This window comes from Diprion similis, chromosome 14 (genome assembly GCF_021155765.1).
Source record: "Diprion similis isolate iyDipSimi1 chromosome 14, iyDipSimi1.1, whole genome shotgun sequence".
NCBI classification, from domain to species: domain Eukaryota; kingdom Metazoa; phylum Arthropoda; class Insecta; order Hymenoptera; family Diprionidae; genus Diprion; species Diprion similis.
In genome coordinates, this window is record NC_060118.1 from 6,349,908 (window position 1) to 6,359,211 (window position 9,304).

The 9,304-nt window shown below is 37.1% G+C and overlaps 1 long non-coding RNA gene across 1 annotated transcript; it reads right to left on the reverse strand.

The window, feature by feature from the left end:
- Positions 1-6,809: 6,809 nt before the first annotated feature.
- LOC124414703 lies at positions 6,810-7,090 on the reverse strand. Its single transcript, XR_006930061.1, has 2 exons — positions 7,044-7,090; positions 6,810-6,889 (listed from the first exon to the last, which is right to left on the reverse strand). It is a non-coding gene; the product is annotated as an uncharacterized LOC124414703 (long non-coding RNA).
- Between the last annotated feature and the right edge of the window lie 2,214 nt (positions 7,091-9,304).

A 9,304-nucleotide genomic window follows, 5' to 3' on the forward strand; every position in this document is an offset into this window, starting at 1 on the left:
AATTTTTATTATACATTTAGGCCACTTGCGGTGGATGTAGAGGATATTTTACGACTTGTTAGAAATGGAAATAAAAACTTTCAAAATGGGCGCGAGGATACTTTAAAGCGAGAATACAACTTTTACAGTGTTCTTAATACTACACATTACTTATACCTCCACTGGGTATCCAATTGAATCGCGCAGTGGCTTCTTGTTTCCCTCAGAGATACTCATTAGTACAAAATAGCTTAGGCAATAAAGAACCTGCAAGTAATTGTTTTATTTCATGCGACAATAGCGCCAGAATATTTACTCCTGCAAGAACTGCTTATTCAATTACGGAAATACATTTCTTGGCATTACGGTTGAATGAAACATAACTTTTTTTTTATTTTTGTAATCGGCATTGTGTTTAGAATGGCGCGACCTGCAGTTTTTCAGCGTTAGTTATGCGTAAGCGTTGGTAAAAATGTTAATCAGTGGAATTTAATCGATCGGTACGGACTGACTATAGCATCCTCTTAACGGGCTGCAGTATCTTTCAGTTACTTTTTCCTATTACATTCCATCATTCCGCTATTCGCGGACCTGTCGTAACACGGGACTACACCAAGGGGTTAATCACTCATGGATGTAATGTTCACCAGGTTTCAAGATTACAAAGATTTCAAAAGATTCCAGATATTTCAAGAGATTTCAAAAGATTTCGCAAGATTACAAAAAATTTCAGAAGGTTTCAAAGATTTGAAGAGACTTCACAAAATTTACGGAAAGGTGTAGATACGCCAAATTTCAGGAGTGCATAACGCCTAGGACTATACCCTCAGTTTTTTGCCTTTGATCCACAGTTCATACTTCAGATCGTGGTGTGACTATACATTGTGTGCCTAGAACTCCTACGACATGCCCATTTTTTCGAGGCCAAAGCCTTTAAGTGAGATGTGTACCAACTGTCTAAAGAAATCCCTATATTGTTAGGGAATTATTTTTCTGGCGAACGCTACCCTGCTCGGTAATGCCATCGTGTATAGTTATGGTGTGAGTTACTTAAAGTCCCGCTCAATTTTTCCCCGCGCAGATTCAACGTCATCACAATTAATCACCACCGATCTAGGGTATTTTGGTGCCGCTGGTACACATTTTACTTAAGTCCAGTCCAGCGCGATAGAGAAATTTTTTTGGAGAAAGGAGCTGCAATCTTAGGCATACCATGTATACTCGTTACTCACACCACGCTCAAAATCTTTGGTAGATCCGTCAGTCAAATGGAGATATATTCTCATTCTCAGATTCTAAATGTTGCTTTGGTTGTCTATTTGCCGGCGTTGAGGCGGCTGGATTCGCGGAATCCTTCCGGAAAGGTATAAGCTCTGGCTATAGAATCATAGCTAGGTATATACAGTTCGTTCCTAGATAATTTATCCCTCGTCGCATAACTGGGTTACGCACTATCGCTTCTAAACATCATATCCGCCTAGTCATCAGAGCTCTGCGATCTACATCATTGTCGGCCTGCGTGCACGTAAGCCGTCTTCCGTAACATCCAGCTAGTGAGCTGGCCCTCCGTTCAATTACCGCAAGGAGCCGCAAATTTGCAGCTTTAGCCTCTCTCCCTTTCCCCGCGCCCTCGTTAAAGCCCGATAAGCGATTGTTGCAGCGAGACGTGGGAATATCTTGTAGACCGAAGAACGACGCAGAGATTAATCAAAGGTCTGTGCACCCGGCTTGCAATTAGGCAAGACAAACTTTTACTTGAGCCCGCCTTAAGGGTTTGCACAGGCAGACTGCTCCAACTAATGAGATTAAACATTTTCTTCTTTTTTTTTTATTCCACTTATGCACGAGTATAACTGTATGCCTGCCTCTGCTTTTTTGTCTGTGACTATTATTCAAGCAGAATTTAAAAAAAAAAATTATTTTCGCTTGAATTACAGAAACGATTTTATAACGAAATGCGTTACACAAATGCTCGAGGGTGTCTGAAGGGGCTTCATCGGTTGGCCATTGCTGTTATAATGCATTTTCATTGGACGTAATTCTTAAGTAAAACACTCGAGCTCTTAGCTAACTAAAACGTTTATGAATTGGGCATTCATAAATGAAATTTTTGTCTTATGTATTGCCAGTTGTGTAACACACATTATAGCTGTTATAGACTGCTGCAGTCTCGTTTTAGAAGACACCTCATGCCCTTCTCGAACTAGGAACAATTTGACGATTTTATCGTTGTAATTGCTGTTGTAATACGGTAACGAGCAAAAGCTCTGGGTGAAAAATGAAAGAAATAACAAAAATTGTTTATTATTGATCTCTGGTACGTCATCCGAAGCTTGAGTGTTATTTTGTGTTTGTTTTTTCCACGCAGAGGTTCATTATATGTTTTTTTTTCTTTTTTTTTTTTTTTGAGTTCTGAAAAAACACGTAATGTGTAAATCAACAAGTGCAGGAGTTCTGAAAAATTGTCCGTGAAATTCAACACGTACAATTGGTATTAAAACGGAGCAGCAAACTGCAGTGTGTACGTTTAGTAATTTGTTTTTTTTTAAATTCGAGTCGTCCTATATCGTCGCGTTTTTCAGGAGCGGAGTGTTTGAAAAACGGTGAAACGTATTTACTTTCATTAGGCACCCTTTCGATATTGAAGATCGAATGTTCAATTTTTAAATTATACCTTTTATGGAGTCTCCGTCGTGAATTTAGCCTCCAGCCTTCTAAACGAATAAATGTATTCTAACTAGTGTTCGAAATTTTTTAAATTCCCTCGCAGTTTCAGATTTTCAGACTGTCTCGAAAAATGCAACCATCAACGAATAAAAATTAGAAAAAGATGAGGTAAATTCTCATTTACCATCAAATTTATTGATAATTACGAATCCTGCGTTATTTTGATAACAGAGTTATATTGCCTTTGAAGTAAAAATATTATATTTTTAGTAATAGTAAGGAAGAAAATATACTCACACCGTTGACAAATTTAATCTTCCGTGACCTTTTCTCACGGTGATATTTATATCTATATAATGTGTACAGGTGAATAAGAGTTCCATGCGCTTATCAAAGTTGTCGTTCACATTCTTCAATCTTGAAATCTCTCTTCTGAAAATACTATTCTTATCGACTTCCGAACGAGAAAAGGTATAGTATATAGATAGGTACCTACTGGGTACCCTATATATATATATATATATATATATATGTCTATATACTTATATACCTATAGGCAGCATCTACAGAATTTCTTATTCGAGAAATAATTTTCCTCACGCCATTCGGCCAACTTTTCCGTGCCCTGGATGTACATAGCCACATACGGTATAGGTACAAATGTATGTATACATACATACATACATACATATTGCAGAGTTTCACTCGAGACCCACACCACAATGGCGACACTCGACGATTTTTATACCATCAGCTACTTAGCTAGACCCCACAGCTTTCATCTATATTCCAAAAAGGAAGTAAAAATTGGAAAAGCAATTCTAAAAATGTTCCAATGTTGGCGTGAACGAAAAAACGTGAATAAGGCAACAAAAACATGGTGAACGAATTCTAAAACTTTTGAAGAGAGGATTACATAGATTGTTTTAATCGAAAATACGTCGCACCATTTCAATAAATAATACCACAGTATTTCAGGAAATTTAGTAGCTAACTTGATAATGTTTCAAAAAATCACTGGACGCTTTGAAAATGATAAGCTTGACACCGGATTGCGAAATTGAGGAGTTGATACGTTCATTTGTTTGTTTGTTTTTCCGTTCTTTGAAATATGTTCATGGATTTGCTTGACTATTTACTAATTTGCTTGTAATTTTGAATTTGAAGGTTGATGAAGAAAATTTCATCGAAGAACATAAGCAACATTCTTTTCTGAAACTTGTAAAAATAATCGATCTTTCAGCTTCCAGACTAGAAATATTTCTGTGAATCTTGCTGATCGATTCTGCAACATTTTCAAAAACTTCTCACCTAAATTCTGCATAATTATCTAAATAATTGATTCTCTTCATGGACACTAAAAGAAAAAAAAAACTTCAAATGATATTTTCATATAATTGTTACAAATATCCAGATTTTCCTTCGCCGGAATTTAGTAACAATTTCTAAATCCAGGAATCCGTTTTTCCGATAACCGTTTTCTCGACAAATTGATTAATCGAAGACTAACGATTTCTCGATTAATTACATAACCTTAGGTAATAACTGTAGGTAGTTCCATATTCTATGGCTTATGTTAACGGAGTACGGTGTACGCGTACGTGTGTGCCTCGCACCTAACCTCGTATCACAGCTTTAAGAGCTTTGTAAATAGCTTTTACTGAATTATTCAAACTCGGTTTCTATGTGATCAAACGGAATTGTTGAGCTTTCTAGTTCATATGCCTTACACGTTATGTATGAAGTTTACTGACATGGGGAGAGGAAAAATGATTTAAACCATTCATTTGATGCATCTACAGTGAAACCTCGATTATACGTTCCGCACTTGTACGTTTCTCTGGTTCATTTCACGTGTTTCAATTTTCTTGCCCTTGGCAATTTTCGCCCATAAACCATGTGAAAATATTTCACTTGTACATACATACGTGTTGAGTTCACACCTTTTTCGTACTTATACGCTACAAATTCCGTTCCCTAGTGCTGTTCTTTATGCAGTTATACGATATTACAGTTGATTTTTTGCTCGAATCCAAAGAGGAAGAGGTAAGGAGATGAAACTTAAGCCTGCCTACCTGTCAGCGTTACCAACCAATCAGACGTATATTTCTTTAAATGAAGCTAAACAAATGCTTCAGATTTTTTATTTAGATGGCACCACAATAATTCTTCATATTTCTCATTTTCAAGAATGACGTTTGACGGTATTGAAACACAATAAGTACAAGAATATATAGCACGCTTCTTTTTTTTTTTTTTATTTATAACATAGATAATTTTCCTAGAACTATATACCGTGTGTCCATGAGGAAAGTGCGCACCTTATGCGCGTGCGTCAAGTCGTTCGAATCTTATTGGCTGACCGTTACCGCCTGATTGAGCAGCCAATGCAATCCCAATCACGATTGTCAGAAAATGTCCCTAGGAGCCCACCGTTAGCTGTGGGCTCCTAGGGACATTTTCTGACAGAGACCAAGTTTAGAGATTTCGCTATCAGTCTTCATCTTTCGTTAGAAATCTTGAGATTTTCTCCAGACTCTTGCCTAAACGTCAATATTTCTTAACAACAAAACAACTTTTCTTTTCTCTATGAACGGACTCTAATTTCTTTAGATCTAAAGGCATTTCCTTAGGGTTGGCAAAACTGCTAACAGTAAGAAGTGGGCCAGAAATTGGCAGAGAATTTTTAGTACAAAATACTAAAGTTCAGTTTAGTTTAGTCCTCTAAAATATCTTTGTTATCGAGTTGAAATGAGTGACAGGTGATCGCTGGCAAAATGGCTGCCCTGAGTTGCTGTTGTTGTTGTTGTTGTTGTCATATCAGCACTCTGCCTCCCTGATCAGTATTAAACACCACTTTCTCTCTCTACTAACAATCAGCTGTACTCTGTGCTTTATTTTTCAGCCACGTGCCTAGCCTAGTTTACAACCCGGTGTAAAACAAAATGACTTTGAGAATCTTGAACACAATGAACTGTTACACGGCACAAAAACTTGATCGTATCCTACATTTCAATCATCCGTCAATCCGTGGCAGTGCCAGAAAAACCTAGAAATCAACGGACTGAGGATGCCGGCACGTCGAGGTTAGTTTATTCACATTTTTACAACGCCATTTTGTGTAGAATGTTATCAAGACGTGGAAAAGTCACAACTTGGAAAGATCGAAGTGCACACAGAGAGACAATTACGGTAAAATTATCCTCAAAACTTTATTTCGGGTTAAGATAAGCCGTTAAAATGACATCGTGACCATTAAAATGGTAAAGACTACCATGTTTTGCGTAAGTCTAACCTGTCAATCAAGGTTAAGGCTCGGCACAACCATGCATGCGCCATATTTTTTGAACGGTGGAAAACCAAATTATAGAATCGTCAGGACTCTGCTACAATCTTATATCATTCTGACGATTGCACATTTTATCTTTCTAAATTTGGCTTTGCCACATCATGACTTTTCATTACGTGTCTGTTCTATGTCTTGAAATTCCGTGCATTGCATATTTTACCGTTCTACTTCTCGGTCTCTTTCCATTAACCGTTTTTACTTCCCGCTGCAATTTTCTTCTTTTTGAAGAAAAAGAAAAGTAACAAGAAAAGTTAGTATAATCACCCCAAAAATGGAAAGTTGACTTTTTAATAGATCTCGATCGTTCAAGGTCTAGAGAATCACCTCCGACGATTTTCGAATGCACTACTGGGTTTGGGTGATCATTTTTTGTCCGACGACATCTTAAGAATGAATAAATGGATTTGGATGATGTTGGTCTCAATCTACGGGACTTTCCTCAACCTAGAACTGATTAGATTGGACACATAATCATTGCAGTAGTTGTTGAGTTATTCGATGAAGAAAATACAAAATGGTGATAGAGACTAAAATTATCAACGTATCTTTTATTAGCTTGGATGTGACTGAATTTTGGATTTAATTAGGCAGGCAGAATTTCTAGTTATTTGACTAAACGAAATAAAAAAACGAATTCTAAAAAATGTCATTCATGAGTGTTTCATCAGGTCGAAAATAGGAATGACTAAAAATAATTTATTTGCGAATAAATCGATTATTTTTTCCCGGATTAATCGAGTATAATCGATTATTTTTCAAACTTGATTAATCAACCGACTTGATTATGTCTGTTCATAATCGGTTTTTCTTTTTCACTCCCATGAACGACGCAATGCGATATCATTTTATGTGATTAAAGTATCAATCATTATCATTGTCTTACTTACTAAGTACCTATTTGCTATGACAAGTGTAAGATAAATGAATGCTTTCACCCGAAATTGAAAAATATTTTGAATTAACCTACAAATCATCAAAAAACTTTTCAGTTATTAAGATTTCAAATGTACCGTTTCAAAACAATACGAAATAATCGATTAATTTTAACCGATTCAATCGAGTCGTATTTGATTATTTTTCGCGCACGCGATTAATTGAAAAAAACATAGCACACAAGTCGAAATACAAAAAGACAAAATATATAGAGGTCAAAACATAGTACATAAAATCGTGCTCACACATGCACTCACACTTGCGTGCTATGTTTACCTGTCGTCTCTACCTCAAATCTCGCCGCTTGCCCCTGTAATTCCACGAAACAGATCAGCTTCGTATTTCGTGTATTGTTTACTGTCGCAAAATCATATCTGCGTATTATCTGTGTATTCCTCGCCTATGTAAACCTCAGTTGCCTAACCGTTCTCTCGCGATACGGACCGTATTGTGCATCTTTTCAATAAAGTGTCTCGTTTATTGTTTAATCGACATCTTTTATCGATAATCATCGTCCCACTTCCGCACTATAATTACTTATCGCTAATTCGCGGATCCTTCCTCTATGATCCAGCATGTTTAGTCCAGTCGAATGAGAATTTGACCCGGAAATAATTGTAAGTAGCGATTTTCCTTCGGAAATCGTTGGGCGGCAGGGGGGGGGGGGATGGATTCGTACCACATTGCTTCAGCCGCAATTTTGAATTTATTGAATGACTCGTTTATTTTCAATTTCATACGAAAGATGGTAATCACGAAAGTTGTTTGAAATTAAATGTTTTACAATTTTTTCCTAGGATCGATATTTTTCGATTAAAGCCCGACAAGAGGGGGGATGAAATTGTATTATTACGTTCATTTTCCATCTTACATGAAAAATCGTCATAACCAAAGTGGTTTGGGAAAATAAAAAAAAAAAAAAAAAAAGCTTGAATCGAAAAATAACGATCCTATGGAAAAAATTGATAAGAATCAAAATTGTAGAAAATTTAATTTCAAAAAACTTTAGGGATTCCCATTCTTCGTATGAAATTGAAAATAAACGAGTTATTCAGTAAATTCAATATGGCGGCTGAAGTAATCAGGTGCGTAACCTAAAAATCGAAATGTAGACTACCAGTGACCCCCCCTCCCCCCCAACGATTTCCGAAGGATAATCGCTACTTACAATTTTTACCGGGTCAGCCTTTTTTTTTAACTCTAATTCGACTGAGCTAGTTTTGCTATTTCTTTAAAAAACGGCCATCGCTAGTCACTTCTTAGCTTGGCTCTATCAAGGTCAGTCAAATTAACCACTTGTTTCGCCCGCTATCCGTCGCAACAACGTCGACGAGTGGCGGTTCGACGTCCAGCGCGATACCGTCGTCGACGTCGCGTCGGATCGCGTCTGATCGGGCAGCGACGGCCGGCTGGCAGCGTTACGTCGTTCGGGACGTCGCGCGTCGCGGCGCTCGGCGCCTGCAGAGGCGCGCAGGCGTCTCTGGGATAAAACGCGATCCGCAGAATCATTTCGCGCCGCGCTGTCTCGGGCCGCTCCACGATGCGCCGATGTGTCCTTACACACGACAATCAAGTGACCCGACGGTGTTATCACTCGCAATCTGATAAAAATTTCACGCTTCGCGTTTTTACCGCATAAATTTTGATTATACTTGACGTTTTTTTTTATTTTGTTCTCTCTTCTTTGTACTTCTTTTTTTCGTCAGCCTTAATTACTAGTTTCGTAGCTATTTGTCTTGCCTTTACTTTTTTTTTTTTTTTTTTTCCACACCTCGTTTAACTTTTTAAAGAAAATATATCTACTTTTTTTTTTTACTTTGTGATCGTTATTGAATTACGTATGTCTGCTGTGTAATAAGTTCGTAGTGTACGCATGGATTTCACGTATGATAAATAAAGTGCAGGTTAATGAAAAAGTTATATTGTATACTTGGGGAATTAGGATGGAAATAAATGCAACGAAGACTCAAGCGTTGACTGCAGTGTAAATGAATCGCAAGTTTTAACGGGATTTTTAATAAACTCCTGAATTAAACATCTTGACTAATTGTCGATGAAATTTTGTTTTTTCAATTAAATTGTTATCCAAGAATTAGTAAAATGAGGCGTCAATTCTGGATCGTTGATATTTGCACGCTGCAAATCACGTTGCGAATATACGAAAATGAGATCGTTTCAAAACGTGCGAGGGATACGAGGTATAAGTAAATATGTTAAACTGAAAATAAAGTTTATAAAACAAAAATAAAAGTAGCTACCCCAAAAATTACCGACGAATTAAATTTCGCTTAACGTAATAGAGATCGTATAATCACATGTCGTACCTGTGAAAGTGACCGCGTGAGTGATCGTCTACAATGTGAAAGTGAAACGTAA